The sequence below is a fragment of the Branchiostoma lanceolatum genome, chromosome 10 (assembly GCF_035083965.1).
Source record: "Branchiostoma lanceolatum isolate klBraLanc5 chromosome 10, klBraLanc5.hap2, whole genome shotgun sequence".
Classification (NCBI taxonomy): domain Eukaryota; kingdom Metazoa; phylum Chordata; class Leptocardii; order Amphioxiformes; family Branchiostomatidae; genus Branchiostoma; species Branchiostoma lanceolatum.
Window position 1 is genome coordinate 20,485,400 of NC_089731.1, and position 19,205 is coordinate 20,504,604.

Sequence of the window (19,205 nt, forward strand, 5' to 3'; positions counted from 1 at the left end):
TCCAACAATTCACTCTAGTGAAAAGATTAATACAAGAAAAATCATTCAACATTGAAGATCTTTCAATTCCAGATAGGGATCTAATTTTAGTCACACAATGCTTCTTGTTTGTGGATGCCGTTCGGTTTTTGTTGAAGGCTCGCTGAGTCTTCTATGGTGAATAGCATGGCAGCTACGTGGCTACAGGCCTCTTTTAATCTACATCAGAATAAAATGACGATGAGCATGAAATCATAACCAAGTTTTATCAAGAAGAATTTTAGAACTGAAAAAAAAATTAGGAAAAAAAAGGAGGACTTTGGCCTACCTCTCACGCTCCTGTTCAGTTACACTCAAAAATGCTTGTACTGTCATAGATATATGCTGAAGTCATGTTTGAAGCTTTCTACAGTACACATCCATTACTTAATGTATCCACCTCTATGATTATAGAAAATGCCGATAGCTTTAAATTACCTAAAAAGAACATGGCATCAACAAAAACAAATGCATTTTGTAACATGTGACAGATACAAGATACAACATGACAAAATACCCGCAAAGAGGAACTATATAGAAGATACGAATATGTTAGAATCTTTTGTTAGAATCTTTTGCAGTGTTCCCTTCATTTCAGAAACTGTGATATTCTTATCAAACTTTACTTAATCAGATGACTCTAAGGTGAAAATGCGCATTAATGGATGGGATGATCAATGTAGTTACATATATATATATATATATATATATATATGGGGGGGGGGGACCTGTAATGCCACACCTGCCACTGGCTGCGTACGTTGCTGCCAGTTTTCAATATTTTCTGTATGCTATTTAAAAATCTGTATATCTGTGTATCTTTCTTCAATGATACATACCTTTCTGCTTGTGGGTGGCCGCCCCTCCTCATTCCGGTCCACACAGTTGGCCTCGTGCTCGGCCAACTCCCCCGTCATGGCCACATGCCGGCTGGTGAACCAGCATGTGACCATGTCTCTCCAGATGTACTGGTGCTGCTGGAGATAAGAATAAATGAATGAATTTTTAATATAGGTACATTCTGCATTTCACTTCAAACCATCTCAGTTCTTTTGGTAATCATTTATCATTTAAATGATTGAATAAATAAATGTATCTCTTACGACAGGTAGAATGTTAAATGCATATTTTTCTTATTGGTTAATTAACCATGGATGTATGATATAAAATGGATTAAAAATGTATGTCAACAGAATTCACTTTTACACAGTGCCTAAGGTTTCTGCCCATCCTGTTGTCGGTGACCATGTGTGTCCTATCGAGTGAGTGGACACACGTACAGAACGTCTGTTGCTGTTCTTTTGTTATTGAAAAGTCATTCCACTCTCTGTAGATAACTTGTACAAAAAGAATGGCATAAATCTATTAAAAATTATAGGGCTCTATTGTCTTATCAGTATCAGTACGCTGTATGGTAAAAGATGCTTGCGTGCTTCAGTCGATACAACTCGTAGTAAGCAAAGTAAAAACAATACTATAAACGTATGCATAATGAAAGTAAAATAAGAATATAATCAATATCATTAACGTATGCATTATGAAAGCAAAATAAGAATTTAATCAATATTATAGACGTATGTATAATGAAAGTAAAATAAGAAAGAATAAAATCAATACTATCAACGTATGCATAATGAAAGTAAAACAAGTAAGAATAAAATCAATACCTGTATTGATGCAGGCAAACGCAGAGCAGGTGAAAATAGTTCACTTTGAAATGCGCTCTCGTTGACGCGAAGGAAGGTTAAAGAACGGTATGAACTTTTCAAACTTATGAGATAAGAAGCAAAACTAGAGAGGCAACATTTGCACCTGTTCCTTTGCGGCATATTTATTTTATTGGAAATTCCAAGCTCCTACAGCAGCCCCATCTTCACCACCATGATTAACATTTAGAATATCTTTTGTCTCATTCTTTCTGTTGTACCATGTGGATATATAGTCATCGATTTTAGTCGGAGAGGTGGGTTTCCTTTTTTGATTGTCTTTCGTCGAGCAGCTTACGGAAAGATTCCAGCAGGATCTCGGTTTCATCCTTCTTCAATTACCTAGGCTTTGCTCTCTCAATATCTAGTTGTTTCTTCTGCTCACCAACTCCAACACTTTTCTGCTTAACTTCAACACTGTTGTTGGCTAAATCAACTTCAGTCGCTCTCAATTTCCTCTGTTCTTTTTCTAACTTCAATATATTGTTAAGTATTGTACATAAGTGTTTTAGCACCAAAATCTTCTTTCGTTGAGAAAATTTAAGATAACCTTGAATGTGACTTGTTTTGTGTCACGGCTTATCAGCATCTACTAACTCTCGTCTAAAGCAACATTTGAAAAATTTACAGCACTTATGCTTTTGACAAAGCCACAATTTTTTTGACATTCCAAAATGCAATTTTGACATAACATGACAACATATCAGACAGATGTAGAGGAATATGTCTTGAATATGTCACATAGTCAAAAGCATGGATTATAGGTGCCATCTTCTAATCTCCTTGACAGATTATCACTCCAAAGGCCAGACACCATGCCCTCCAGGCTCCAGCAGATAGCGTATTCTTTGAGGGAGAATTCGTACTTGTCCCTCCCACATTCCTTCTTCCTGTCAGCATGTTCCACGCTCATTTGAATGTACAAATTGCTGTCGCTAGCCTTAACGACTTGATATGAGCAAAATTAAGGGCACCATCGATGCTTTCTTCACTTCCCCACAACACATGTTTCACGAAAAATGCACCTCAAAATTACTTATGGATTTTGACTTCGAAAAAGTTATGGCAAAGGGTGGCCTAAAGAGTCATAAAAAACGGCTGTCGCCTGCGGAGACATGCAAAATTTAAAAAGCATCCGAGAATGTAACAATTCAGTTTAGAGAATGACCTGTTAACCAGCTACCAAGGCCCTCCGAAAAATCACGTTAGATCGGTCATGTCGCTGTTCTTGTACGCTGTGCAAGGCGCTTTATGCCTGTTGCCCAAAACGGTTCCGTTACCGTTTAAATTAAGATATGCCACATATAATGTGCCAACCTGTCGTTTTTATGACGACTTAAAGTTTTTGTGGCTTTTAAAAAGAATAAATTGTGTTTGCTATCAGTGGTGGACCACCGCCTCGAACAAATGACAGTACAGTAATGAATGTAATCTCCGTTACCATCGTTATATGCTCTCTGTGTTGTTAACAAGGCCTTGTGTAGGAACGCTGCCCATTTTCTAAATGCCCGCACATACGCCCTTTTAATAATAAAAGATGGTTACGCAAAAACGGAAATCCCTTTGAAGGAAAAGCCGAAGTTTTACTGTAGTAAGCTCCGTTACCGGTAACGGAGATTACACCTGTTGCGGAAAATACATAACCTCGCGCAGAACCTTTTGTAGTTGTGTACCATGAGGCAAAAGCGTTTGAACTAGAATAGAAAAGTATAGATTCAACTGAGAGAAACCCCCTGTAGGGTTATCATATTCCAATTTCTACTCTTTCTTCCAGATTTTGTTTCCAAAGTCGAATTCTTTTTAAACCTCAAGACAATAAGTAATCTATAGCCTTTGATATGTTTGAAGAAGAAAAGAAATCAGAAGTCGATCAATTACAACTTGGCGACTTACGTCTGGTGAACACGCCTTTTTGCGACAGTATGTAATCTCCGTTACCGTATTTCAGCGATTCCCACTCCGTTCCAAATGCTTTACTGCTCCTAAGCAGTATTAGTTCGCAACAATGAATATGTTATAGATGTTGTAAGAGTTAAATTATTAGGATCAACGGATGATCGAACGTTTTGCAAGAACTATCAGATTCCGTCTCTGTTAAATATCTCAAGTCGAAATGCAAAGACAATTCCAGACAATATTAATCCTGAATGAAACAGTTATACAGCAATGGTCAGCACGGCACTAAATTTGACAGACGTTTTACCTGAGATACTGATTCCTCAACTGTAGGTTTTAAAGCGATGTTACGACATGAAAGCTCCAAAATTGAAGCATCTAATTACTGATGTTCAACATTTTTCCGCAAAAATATTGGTGAACTCCAATGACATCTAATCAAAGCTTAGAATTTTTCGGCAACTTCCCGTGATAAATTAGCTGTAATATTTTGGGGATCATAAAAGGAGATGTCCAGCTGAAAAATGAGGTAGGTTTGCTTGTTAAATGAGCTGATCAATTTTTTCGACCCTTAAAATCGCTATTTTGCACATTTCATTGAGAACGAGCGTCCAAGGAGTCTCTGGACATACCCGATGTCGATGGATTTGACAGACTTATAAATAATTACGTGAAAAATGGCTGATGGACCTGACATCTATTCCGTTGGTTGTTACATTTCGCGGGAGTCAAACTTCCTTGTGAGGTTCAAACACTGACGTTAGCGCTTACATTAAATACCAAATTTGCGGAGTGACAGAAAGCCATATACTTCACCATAACGCATCACTTGAAATCTCAAATCTCTTGGTTATCTCATTCAACCTACCCTGCATGTACTTTCTTATGGCATATAACTGTAAAACAAATGACTGTTAAGCAGCCGCCTTTTTACCACCATGAATAACAGTTAAACAAGCTTTCGTCTCATTCTTTCTGTTGTACCATGTTGATTAAATGTCATCAATCATAGTTTGAGTGGTGGGTTTTCCCATTTTTCATCCTCTTTTTGCCGAGCAGCTTACAGAAAAATTTCAGCAGGATCTCGGTTTCATCTTTCTTTTCATCAATTTTCTCTGCTTTGCTATCTCAATATCTACATGCTCCTCTTCACCTGTAACATGAATTTTGACTGTAAATACCATGAAGCAGTAATGGTAAACCATGATGTATCACAGAGAGTTCTAGCAAACCATAAATCATTCTATTGAAGACTAAAACTCCGATGTTTGTTTCTTCTGGACAAGAAAATGCCTTTGGATTGATATTATTAAATTTACTGTATTCCTACCAACATCATATGCCACACAAGTTTGCAGGTGTACATTATCTAGGCGCAAGTTGCATACCCACCAGGACAATGGTAGTATCCTGCTGCAACCGTCCACGTTCCCTGATTGATGATCGTCCAATCAAGCCATGGCGGCTTCCTCAACTTTGTCTTCCGAGTGACACGTCCCTTTCTACAATATGTGATAATATGTGTTTATTGATTGACGGTACAATCTCATGGCAACGCTAAATGGTTCTGAATTACATACTTAGGTTTAAAACTTCAGATTATTATAAAAAAATCAATATAATCAAATAAAATTAACACATGGAACAGATACAAACAGCAACATACCTGCAAAAGGAAAATGTATAGAAGATATGAATCAGAACATTTTTGCAGTATTCCTGGATTATTTCTAAAACTTAGATACTCTCCTTCAACTCTATTTAATCAGAACATTTGTTAAATGAAATTGTGAATTCGTGGATAGAGTCCATGCCAAGTCACCACACGGATTTTTTTATGATATTTGTAATATGTTCGAATTATTGTTATATAATTACAAATCTTTAGAAATATTCATAAATGTTTCGAAAAAAAAGAAATACGAGAGTACCATGTTTTAGAAGTTGTTATGATAATTTGCAAACATTTCGAAAGTGACAGTCAAAAGAGATCATTTTTTTAATAGATTTGAAATACATATTGGTTTGTGTCAAGTTTCGAAAGATTTCGAAATAAAGATTTGGGTCATTTGCCCCCCGTAACGAGCCGCTAATCCTAACAAAGCATGTTTTGGATCGAGCGGGGACCGCCGACCGCGCAGGAAGGCACTGTGGCGTGACACTGTCTGTGGACATCAGCAAGAATTCCTCCAGAGGATAAGCACAATTCAACTGTAATTTTGCGGCACAAAAAGGGCTAGCAAACATTGCAAATGATCAGTGGTCAAAATACCACACGTACTGTGCAAAAGCAAAAGTTTTATCCACGTCAAATAAGCCCAACAATCGGCACAATGCAAAGGGAGCTCAAGGGAGAGCCGGCTAGCCCCAAAGGGTTTTTTGATCTCAGTTCGGCGACATGTACAGTCAAAGGGAGGCTTCCTTTTCCCATGGTATCAGTAAATTGTAAACTAAAAGGCAGTGTTATTTTTTGTAGAGATTCTTACCGACAAAATCACGAAGATTCTGGAGGAAAACACAAAAAAAAAGAACGTAGATCTCTGTTGCAACAATTCTAACATGTGGCGGCCTGCCTGGGGGAGTCTATTCTGTGTGTAGGGGGAACTTTCTTAGAAACTATTGTCAAATAATTATAGATACAAAAGTTCACAGTAATAACATCACACCAATACTACTGTAATGCTTAGATTGTAGCATTCAAATCTTAAATTCTATCAACATACGTTAAAAGATAGACATTTTAGACAACGTGTTTTAACTCCTCCCCGGGAGAAACGGTCATGCCGTCTGCCGGGGGAACAAGAACACGGGGACAAACTTCCCACGAGGCGTTCTGGTTCGGAAACAAATCCCACAAGAGAGGACTTTATCTTACACAGTCCAGCTAACAATAAAGCCTGTATGTTTTCTGTACTGGCTGATTGGCGTTCATAATTAGACTGGACCTGGCGGAGTTTCTGCAGCGTTTTTTTACGTCCCAGTTGAACATTCTTGTTCTAGCGGTCCCGGTGGGGAGGGCAGCACGGCAGGCTACTGTTACCACTTACAGCTTCCTTCGGTACTTTGTTATTTCTGTCGCATTTGGGTCGTTTCTGCAAGATTTCTAGTTTTGATTGATAGAGAAGCCGAGAGACACTGATAATGTTTCTTTCGGATTGTTGTCCTGCTAACGTTAGAGGCAGAAATTAACTGTTTGTTTACATTACGCCCGACTCGGCGTGAGAGCACGGCGGGGTGTCACCACTCCTTTCAACGGTCTATTTTTGGGTGCTATTAACTAATTAACAGCATATTGTGAGTTTCTTCTTTCGAAAAAATAATTCAGACTTCGAAATAAAGGCAGTGTGCTGTAGTCAATCTTTAGAAAGTATCAGAAATGTTGTTCCCAGTGCCATGAATATTTTGAATATTCCACGAAAATGTGGGAACATTTAGAAAGTGTAAACACATTTAGAAATGTAAGAGACCATGACATTTATATTACAAATAGTTACAAAGGTTTCAAATTAGTTCTAAACAATGGCAAAAAAACATCCGTGCGGTGTCTTGGAATGGACTCTAGGACATCATGATCAATACAGTTCCATCCCATACTCAGCCATACAGGTACAGTGTTCTTGTTAACCCATGGGTTATGGGGGAATCAAAGCTCCTTGTTTGACAGTACTCACTCAAAAGACGTTTAGACCGCACCGTAAGTTACATCAAACACATTATACGTACGTCTTTTACCCTCATCTGACCCCCCCCCCCCCCAAAAAAAAAATAGCTTATGAAAATCTAGAAGCACATGTACACAAGGTTCAGGTAGTGCAGTGGTACTACTACCGGTATATGGCAGTATTTGTTTTATTATATTCCTATTACGGTCCACACAGTTGGCCTCGTGCTCGGCCAAGTCATCAGCCATGGCCACATGCCGGCTGTTAAACTAGCATGTAACCATGTTTCTGTAGATGTACTGGTGTTGCTATAGATAAGTATATATGAAGGAACTTTAATATAGGTAAATTCTGCATTTCACTTCAAGCCATAACAGTTCTTTTGGTAATCATGTATCACTTAAATGAATAAATGTATCACGGCAGTAATAATGTAAAATACATATTTCTCTTATTCATTAATTAACCATGCATTTACAATATAAAATGCATTAAAAACGTATGTCAACAGAACTCACTTTTACACAGTTCCTAAAGTGTCTGCCCATCCTGTTCTCGGTGACAACGTGAGTCCTGTCGAATGGACACACGTACAGTACGTCTGTCTGTTGCTGTTCTGTTTTTATCGAGAAGTTGTTCCACACCCTGTAGATAACTGGTAGAAAAAGAATGACATAGATTTATTAATATGGTATTATAGGGCTCTATTGTCTTATCAGTATCAGTAAGCTGCATGCTTGTGTGCTTCAGTCACTATAACTCATAGTAAACGAAGTAAAAACAATACTGTAAAGGTATGCGTTGTGAAAGTAGAATAAGTAAGAATTAAATCAATACCTGTATTGATGCTGGTAAACACAGAGCAGGAAAAAAAAACAGTTCATTTTGAGTGAAATTCGCAAACAGAGTTCCCGTTGCGCGAAGAAATGTTTAAAAACGGAATGAAATAATAATTTTCAAACAACTGAGATAAGAAGCAAAACTAGGGAGGTAACATTTTTAACACAGGGTCCTCATTTTCAGTTATCTACACCTATGGAGATATCCTGATTAGTACATTAAGATGTTGAATTTTGCTTAGAAACAAGAAGAGATTTAGGTTTGGGTTGGACGGCTTGAATAGAGGTACCATTCCACCCACGGGGACTACCAGTTACTGTTATTGAGTTTAATACTTCTCAGCCTGACGCCTTTAGGCCATTGGGTGTGATACTAACATCTACAACTATTGTATTATCACAGGAGAATATTTACCTTCCAGTGTCATGGGTCTGTCGCACCAATATTGGCAGAGGTGATTCTCAATTGGGCAATGCCCTCCAACTGCAGGTTCCTAATGTGGCCTACAAGGAGGATCAAGTCAAGAAGGCACATTTCAGTGTTACATCTAACATCATGATCAATGTGAGAAACTAGGTGGCTTATCCTGGTACAACTTAAGATACTGCAACTGTAAGTATATGAAGTTTGTAAATCGCAAGGTGCCACCATACAAGTGCACAATTTTTAAGAAAAAGCAATAGTCATGAATTTTACATGGGGGAATAGGTTAACAGAACACCTAATTGTTTTAACTACCATACAACTGTTACCAAAATTTCCTCCTTGTCGTCACTGCTAGTCTCCTCGTCGCTGCTGCTGTCAGACTCAATCCAGTTGGCGCGATACTTACCTTTGCTGTTTAGTGGCTCCTCCCTCCTGTAGTGATTAGAACTGCAGACGACTTCCGTAGGTCTCTCCATGGCAGACAGCCACCTTGCCCGATTCTGAGGCTTCAGAAAGGCATCACGCCGGTTGCTTAGTCTCATGAGGCTATCTGAGACAGTCTTACCGGTCAAAGATAGTACAGAGTTGGCTGCTGCTGGTGGTTCCATAGGCAGAGACATGTTTGGATAACCGTTTTTAAACACACATTGACCGCCTTTCCTAGAGCAGGCTCGTGACACTCTGAATACAGCACGACAGAACATACATAAGGAATTTGGTCTGCGAGCTCTAACGTTTTATCCAAATTGTTAAAAAAGGAGTCTTAAAACTTTCAAAAAAGAATTAACATCTAAATTAACTACAGTGAAAAAAAAACGTTAAAAAACAGCTTCCCAAGATCCTGAGTTCCATGGCGCCATGCCTTCGTCAACCTTTCCAATAACAATGCAAAACAAACAATACTTACCACTGATTGGAGGCAGCGCCTCAACTCTTCATTGGATCTTTTTGATTTTGTCCAGATCGATATCAATCCTCTTGATGTCAGTGAACGCAATACGAAAACGAATGTATAGCATAAAGCAACTTCAATTCCAAATAGTTTAGTCAATCAGCTGGTACACAATATTGACAATCAACATTAAAAAGGAAAACAAAGAGAGAACAAAGTCTTGAAAAACCTTTAGTTGTTCAACAGAAACACACACTTTTTTATTACATATTATGTAAATGCATGTGCACTGACCTCAACCTGACATTTCATTTGATAAAAAATTACCACCATTGATCCTGATATTGTCTCTTTTGAGAAAAAAGGCTGTAATCAGCAAAATTTGTATCTATCAGCCTCATAGTAGTCTCTTACACCAAGATTACTCTAAGTCCTATCATTTGACGGAAGGTTTATGGCATTACTTCATGATATTCTACTTGTATAATTGATATCTATTCCAATTTCTAAACTATGCTCTCATTAAACACACCAGAAGTATGAAGTTTCCTCATTGAATGCGCAAAATTTCAACGCCAAGAACCTTTAGATGGTACTTGAGGTCATCTTTAGGATGGAACATTTTCTTGTCTTCGAGTGACCATCGATGACTCAATATCTGAGACTGTCCTACACGCCCCCCCCCCATGATCATGCACCTTGGCAATAACTTCCTGCATCATTGCGATTATTTTCTTGTCTTTTTCCTCTTTTCTCTTCTTGTTCTCACGTAGAATGCGTAGTTTCTTTTTCTCCACTTCTTCCTATTGACGTCTGTCAGTTTCCCTGACTTTGGGGGCCATCTTCTGAGCATCTTTTTGTAGCTGTTCTTTTCCCTCTTGTGTTTTGCAATATACACACTGAAAATTCTGGTTTCGCTTGGTCATCAACACACTGCTGTGGTGCAAGAGATATGCATTTGGCTTCTATTTGGTAGAGTAGTCGAAGTCCCCAAAAGTCATTTTCACCAATTAAGTCCGACGTCCTGGCATGCTTTTTTTTTTTTTTTCACTTCAGTTGCTTGTTTTCCATTCTGACCTTGTTCCAGCCAAGCCAAGCCGCCAAGCTGCCTCTCAGTCACATAAAAGCTACTGGCACAGACAACTTCGAGCATTTCCTGTGTCAGGGCATCCTCTACAGACTCATAGAGTGAAGTAAAGACTGGAGACTCTTGAAGAGGGAAATCAGGGCAGAGGGCACAGGTGTCGGCGTTTCCTGTATAAGTTGACCGGGCAGAGTGGACTCTCTGGACTTCCAGATCCTGCGACACCACCCATCCTTTTTGTTATGCCTGTCGTCATCATCAAGGATGGTCTGACGGCTACACCTTGTTTGCTCCCCTGTCCGTTCCCGTTGTTGATGCAGTTCGGGAGGTTGACGGTCTGAGGGTGAGGTCATGCTCTTTTATCCGTGTCGTCCCGCAGCGGCGATTCCGAAGTCTGCTGGTCACCAGTGGTTAAGTTCACCGTTTTCGTTTGCACATTTATCGTCCTATCAAGGCTTAGTACTTCTGAAGACGAAATTAAAGACAGCGCCTGCAAGAACGTTACCGAGGAAATTTCCGAGCCCATGTGTTTACCACTGGCTGTATATCATCTTGATTGATATTCTTTAAATATAACTAAATTTTCTTTTAATTTAAAGCCAGAACAACTTTCGAACTGTCTAATAAAACTTTTGATGTAACATGAGTTTTTCTGGATATCTTGCTTTGTCATTACTGCATCTGCCATGTTTCGTCCGTTCTGCCCTCTTTCGCAGCTTCCTTCGCTAATCCATTTTCAAGCTCATTACAAGCTGTCCCCATGTGTCCTGGGGAACACATGATTCGTATCGTGTTTTCGTTCTTCTTCATGTCTGCCAGAATCTTCCTTATTTGCACGGTGGTATCTTTTGGGGTGCATGTAACATCAGAAACCAAATCAATTATTGTCAAATTGTCATTTTTCAAAACAGAGTCTCTTCTATTTCTTTCAATATCGTTTGGACGAGATACATATCCATATATTTGGATCATCTAATACAACATGGGCTTCATTACAAACTGACTGGAGTGAAGGCAATACCTATTCTAAAACCAGAAAATGTGAATACTCAAGAAAAGTTCTGTGCTGACCCAAGGGAGCTTTGTCGATAAAAAACAAACAAAAACATTTCCTCCAAAACAGCGCACGTAGGGGCAAAACCAACTGGGTACAGGTATCTAGGTTGAAAAAAAAAAGAAGTAGTGGCTGATTTAGCTCCCTTGTGAGGAACACTATCAGCATGATAAAGCACGAGGCAGCTCCAGACACTGACCTAGCTGGGAAGGGTTGATTTTCGTGTTGGGACCACGAAATAGCTCTACGATAAAATTCTAAGACTAACTTTTTGTCCTTTGCAGATTTGAAAATACTAGACTTTTTCATTTTAGGTTGAGAAAATGTACTTAAAGGCTTCTTTTGTGCTTGGTATAGTCAAAATACGGAAACTGATTAAATGTGTCCAGTGACTTCCTACCTACTTCCCTGAACTCATTAATAAGTAAATGTTCCCTTTGAATGTTCAAAATGGTTGGGGTTAGGGTTAGGGTTAGGTATAGAGTAAAATTCGCGTTTCAAAGTTGGTTCACTACGCGGAGTGATATTGGACCGAATAACTCCCCTAGTCTGATCACTCGCGCATTGATTTTTCGGTGGAATTTCGATCATTTCTATCTGTTGGTGTGTTCTTGAAGGGTGTAGGTTTGTATACAAAGCCGATTTTATCCTCCTTTTCTAACAATCCTTGGATTATTCTCTTTTATCTCTAATAAAAAATGGGACGCATTCTTTTGTGTGGAATTTAAAGTATTTGTTTTATATATAAAATGGGATATTCTTTATGTGCTACTATCCGTTAGCGCTGCTAAATGGAAATCAACGTTGGAAGATATTCTTGATCTTGGATAGACTTGGCCGCTTTGTTGTTTACTTCTCTTAACACCTTACATACTGGCGTAAGGCTTTCAAAACTGCCATGTTCAAACAATTTTTTTTAATTCTTGAAAAACTGCTTTGTCGTTACCTGGCATGTGCATTGCGGGGTCAGGCTGCGGTCATCCTGGCGCTTACCGTTCGCCACATTGCTGCCGCTGACTATTTCCATATGTCGGTATTTGATGGCGTGTACATGTTTCTGCGTAAACCAGATGAACTCAATTGGAAACATTCTTGCTGACAAGCTTAAACTAACTACAGATTTTGATGGATGGATGGATAGCTTTGATGTTTAAGAGTTTGATGTTTAAGAGTTTGCTGTATTATTGGCTTGCCATCCTGTGACTGCGGTGTTGGAAGAAGCGGGATTTAACGCCGAATGTATAAACGCACTGGTAGGTGTGAATCTGGCGGGAGGAACACGGTGTGACAGGCAAACAATACCAGTACATTCATGCGTCCGGAAGACGGAAGGAACCATAAGTAACGGTAGCCATTGTGTACGACTTGTATCATAACAGTTAAAACAAAGTGAGAGTTAAGAGAGTTAAAGAAAAGCCAAAACTGTTGCTATCCCTTGTAGGATAAAAGGAGCTGCATAGTACACATCTGCTTTCGATTAATGTTGTTGGGCTGAAAAGGAAACCTGACATTCCAAGGGTTCCAAAGGCCACACGGGCCGTTTTAAGTAAAGAAGCTGTCTTGTGTCGAGTTTTTTTAATTAAGGTTAGGAGTTATGGGTCAGGGGCTAGGGTTAGGGTCAGGGTTAGGGTCAGGGTCCGGGGTTAGCCTCCATTACAGTCCTTTTCCCCGCAGCGTTTTTTTTTTCAATTTTTTTGGGGGGGGGGGGGGGGGCTTGTCACTGAAAGACACCCGGTAGATTTCTAGCGGGGACTAGGAGATGAATAATTTATCAGGGCCCGCGAGCCGGTTTCATTCACTTGCAGATTAGGCAACTAGCACTAATCTATTCATCTGGTGGCACGCGAGCCACAAAAGGATTATTTCACACCCATTGTCAGCTCATTCACATTACATGATTACAAAGATTTTTTTTCCAGGGCTTCCTTTCTTGGTAGGGGTGCGAATAGTCCGCGAGAAGGCCGTTATTGGCTACTTGACGGTGACAGTCGGTGACCTGTCAGCAGCCATCTGATTGGTCCCCGCTACCGGGTGTGAAATAGTGTAGACGGGGGGGGGGGGGGGGGGGGGGCGCGTATCTGCTTGGGATCCCGTATCCGCCGTGCCCCTGTGTCCGCTATAGACCCTGTGTCCGCTGCTGGAAGGACTGCGCTTTTTCGGCTTCAGCAAAGGCAATTAATGTATCCGCGAGAAGTAATTCACACTACCGCGAGAAGCAATTCAAATGTTACGTTGCACAAAGCCCACGTGAATTGACGCATGCTTCCTTGCAAATGATTATCATGTTGTCTTCAAAGTCGAGCTACAAATGTGGCCTGATTTTTCTTTCTATTGCTGATATCGTCTGTGGATTCAGCCGATGTAGCTAAGAGATCTTATAATTAGAGTGTTTCTTTTACGACAAAGAAGACAACAAAGGGTCAGGGGTTAGATTATGATCGGCCATTGTGTAGCACAGCGTGCGCGGAGAAAGTATTGCAGCTTTCTCACGCTTTTGTGAAACATGTTTGAGCCACGTTTCCTTGCACGAAAATCACAAAATCATTATAGCAACTTCGATGGATGTACAAAGGAAAAGAATGCGAAAGGTTCGTTCATTTAGGTGTCCGTCCGTCGTGTTTTGAAAAGACATCCCGGCAACCGTTAGAATTTTGTCGCGCTCAAAGGGGCGTGAAGATTTCCCTGTGCTGGCCGTGTTTATTACGGGAAGTTCGCACTTCCATGGCAATGCACTGCACGAAATGGCCTCGTTTCCCGGCGTATACGTACCGGTATTTTTCTGTATTTTTGTCGGATACTGACGGATACTGACGGATACAGGCGGATTCGTGTAAGATATCCGACTATTTCCGCACCGGTATATGGAATATTTCCGGAAGAATCCGAAAGTAAGGTATTTTCGACGAATACGGAGCCGTACACTGCACGGAAATGCCACCGATCCTGACGGATACGAACAGGAATTTTTCTATATTTTTGGCGGATACTGACGGATACAGGCGGATCCAACCTGACGGATCCGACTAAATGCGCACTGGGATATGGAATATTTCCGGAAGAATCCGAAAGTAAGGTATTTTCGACGAATTCGGAGCCGTACACTGTACGGAAATGCCACAGATCCTGACGGATGTGAACAGGGATTTTTCTGTATTTTTGGCGGATACTGACGAATCCAACATAACGGATCCGAAAATTTCCGCACCGGGATCGGGAATACTTCCGGAGGAATCCGAAAATGAGGTATTTTCGACGGACACGGAGCCGTACACTGTATATATACGGAAATGCCAGAGATCCTGACGGAAACGTACAGGAAGTTTTCTGTATTTTTTAAAAGAAAATTGCGGATACTGACGGATACAAGCGGACTGTGATCCGGAACCTCAGATCCGGAGGAATACAAAAATAGGAATTTTCGACGGATATGGGGCCGTACATTGCACGAAATTGCCCAAGATCCTGACAAATACGTACAGTATGTATTTGCCACGGATACAGACTGATCCAACATACAGACTTTCTACAATCTTTGACGTATTGTGACTCTGAATATGTTTGTATTTGCCACGAATATGTACAAATCAAACACACAAAGTTTGATAGAATGGTTGATTATTCATAAATACGCGTGCATTCTTAATCTAACGATACCCAAAACATTATTATTCAATGACAGGAAGTTTTGGGAAAGCCTGAATGTAACATTATTTCATATTTCAACATATATGCATTTCTAAGTTCAAAAACTATCAAATACAATACGGAAGTTCTATGTGGCTAGGGACATCCACATACTCAAAGCACCTCTGCATATGCAGGTTAATGTCGGTAAATTGGGGTTGTGTAAGCACAATTGTTATAAAATGTATTACAATTAACAACCATCACATCATGGTGGTAATATTTACTGCCGTATAGTGCACTTGGACAAAAAATTTCTACATGTTCTACATATTCTACTAAAGTAATGAAAGCCTTATTTGTGGCCAGTTCTTCGTCTAAAAGATATCAGATACAAACTAGAGTTCCACAAACACATTATCTTCGCCAAATAATCAAGGCTTATTATGGAAAGTGATTTATATTTACGTGCCTATCACCCCCTGCAAATTTGATCATGCACCATACCATTTGCACGTTATGATTGGGCGAATGAGTCCAGTTAAGATAGGGTTAAAAATCATTTGGTGGTACAGGACTAGTATATGTGTAGAGTGTGCTGATATATGTTATAACTGGTCATGAAAAAATATGAGTATGTTGATATTATATGGGCCACAAAGGTTCGATATGGCAGTGTTGAAAGTTGAAAGTGATGATGAAATAGTACAGTCAATACATATGAATAGAATAAATGTTCTATTTTGTCCCCATTTCGTTATGTCGCCAACCGTGTTGAACAAAAATGCTTAAGCTGAACGCGTAAAAAACCAGCAGGACCCACACCTCTGCTTGGAGAATAGTTTATTTATTTGACCTACATGTACGTTTATGCAAGGCTAACTGTTTACATGACCTGACACTGTCCCATGTCCCATTGAAAGGCAGTGGGTTAACAAACTTTCCTTACTAATTATGCAAATTAGCTCATTATTTGCATAATTAGTCATTGATTATGTAAAACACCATCCGAGCTCTCTACATACCAAACATCACGACGATCTGTCGACCCATTCTCAAGTTATTCATGTCCGAATGTCAAAACAAAAACATCCACTGCGGTTCTTAACAAGCCGCTAGGGGGCCAAAATTTACAGAACTTACTTTCTGTGGCATGAACTATCTACCACACAAAAATCATGACCATAACACTTTCAGAAAATATGCCCCTAAATTTTGAAGCTCTGCTGCAGTACCTTTGGTACCCGCTAGAAGGCCCATTATCGAACTTGACCTTCCTTTTGGTAAATCCTACCCATCCACTAAATATCATAAGGATCCATCAACAGCTTCTTGAGTTATGTTGTCCACAAGAAAATTCACATCCACACAAAGCCCGCTGCAGTACCGACGGTAAGTGCCAGGAGAACCATTTCTAAAACTTGACCTCCGTTTTCACAACATCTACACACCTGCAAAAAATCATGAAGATCCATCAACGTTTCCGTCACTTTTTTTGCCTACATACAAACACAAAAAATACTAAGTCCGCTGCAGTACTATTGAAAAACGCAAGGTAAACCATTTTCGAACTTGACCTTCCTTTACACAACCACTACACACCTACCAAAAATCATAAAGATTTATTGAAGTTTTCTTGAGTTATGCTCCTGACATACATTCAGACCCACCCAACAGATTTTTCAACCGAAAACATAATCCTCTCCGAGTACAAGTACTCGGCGAAGATAATAATTTCAAATACAGAGGTTGAAAATAGAAACTTCAAAGTAACATTATACTGTCTGAAAAACTCCCATGATGACACGCCACATTTTACACGTAAGTAGTATATGCCGTGGAACTGCATGTGTATAATCGTCCTCTCCCCATTCTATGACTACATCTGAGTTCACTTCTTCCATGCACTCTTGGTAAGGTACAGGCAAGGCTGATTTCTTCTGTATGTTGGACTCAGCTTGGAGTTCATCTTGTGATGAACCAGTTCCTATATGATAAAACCAAATGATGAATAGATATCAATTCACATACTTAGTATTTAAGTAACATGTCACATGATTTTGACATAACTGTGATCAAGGAGGTTATATAGACTATATAACCTCCTTGCTGTGATGGGCTTCGTTTCATCACAGCAGCTAACAAAAACAAGGGACAATGGGTATCCATCATGCCTGTCTCAGCTAACATTGAAGTGTACCGATGATGAACTTAAGCCTTACCGAAGGAGCCTGAGGTACTCTGAGCATCTGACAGCTGATTGCTTTGTTCCAAGCCAAGCTAAGGTCCTCACAACATGTGCTGCATTTGTGAAGGAAGTATCTGCCGATGCTGTATAGGATATATATATAAAGGGAAACAATGACAAATATTAAACATATCACATAATCACATTTGTAAAAAAATGAATCTGGCATCGTTTAATTGAATACGTAAAACTTACATTCATAACTTGAATATGATATTGATCAAACATGTACAGCTATAACTGAATGCAATAATCACTGAAACACACTACTACCTCCACATAAGTTTCAGCTCACTATCCACAAACTGTGGGACCTTTGTGGGACAAATACTTATGACATTCTCTTCCGTTACAGGATATCTTTAATTATCTTTCCCTCAACCGCTTGCTATGTTGTATCTGAAACGTTAACCAGACACGAATGTCTGTTGACCATTGGCAAGAACGAACAAATTGAAAGCTATAAATTTCCTAGATCCTAACAGTGTAGAAGTGCAGGTCGACTGGACAATTCTTAATGTCATGCAAATGCGATGATATGTCAAGCCGCAATAGGAGGATAACTGACGTTCAAACTAGTTAGAAACAGGAATTTTCCAATTTGTACTTACCAAAGGGCAGTCCCTCTAAATGATGAATCGACTCCCTACCAACTTTACAAGGGGGAGGGGGGCGACGAATATTGCATGCACGAAGAAGACTACTTCGCAATGCCGCGCGTTTGAGTTTACACCGAATCCCCTTCGACTCTCAAGTCACTAAAAATCACTGGTCGACCATGGTAGACTCTGACGATGCCATGTTAAGCACAGAGAGTGATGAAACGCCGTTCTTGTCTCCGTGCTGTTCACCGACAAAACCGTTTCTCGCGCCTGACGTCATGACACGCAGTGTCTTGTGGGAGATTGGACACGAATCCGTATTCCGGAAACGTCAGGATTTGTCGGAATTGTTGGATCTGAGGTGCATCGGATCCAATCGGAAACGTTCCGTATCTGCTATGATGCACGATTGCGGATCCGCTGGATTTTTCAGGATCTGAGATCATGCCGTGCAGTGTGTACATGTATTTGTTGGTTAGGATCCGAAGCAACTACCGACAAACAAACAATCCGATTATCTCTGCCATATTGACAAATATCTGAAAACGAAGGATCCGCGCAAATATCCTCAGGTATCCGAGGCGCATCACGGATCCAGACGTATACGGCGTCGGAATTGCCGGATCTGAGTTGTACCTGGTATTTGTCTGAATTGCCTCGGAAACGTTCCGTATCTGTACCCGAAACGTATGAAGGATCCAGACGTATACGGCGCCGGAATTGTCGGATCTGAGGTGCATCGGATTCAATCGGAAACGTTCCGTGTCTGCTATAATGCATAATTCCGGATCTGCTGGATTCGTCAGGAAATGAGATTATGCCGTGCCGTGTGTATTTATTCGTCAGGATCCGAAACAACTACCGACATACAAACAATCCGAACATTCCAAATATAAAAAAAAAGGGGGATCCGCAAAAATATTTTCGGGTATCCGAGGCGCATCACGGATCCAGAGGAATACGGCGTCGGAATTGGTCGGATCTGCGGGCACCTCAGTATCCGAGCAGTGAACTGGGATTTTTCCGGATTCGCTCGGAAACGCCATGAGGCCCGATTCCGGATACGTCGGATCCGTCAGGATACGTGGCCATTTCGTGCAGTGATGGTGATAAGTGTTTTTTGATGGGCCTTTCCTGAAGCCAAAAAAGCGCA

General features: G+C 40.1%; 1 long non-coding RNA gene across 1 annotated transcript; it reads right to left on the reverse strand.

Moving 5' to 3' along the window:
* Nucleotides 1-17,141: 17,141 nt before the first annotated feature.
* LOC136443636 (uncharacterized) lies at nt 17,142-18,695 on the reverse strand. Its single transcript, XR_010757182.1, has 3 exons — nt 18,062-18,695; nt 17,425-17,533; nt 17,142-17,189 (listed from the first exon to the last, which is right to left on the reverse strand). It is a non-coding gene; the product is annotated as an uncharacterized lncRNA (long non-coding RNA).
* Nucleotides 18,696-19,205: the final 510 nt, after the last annotated feature.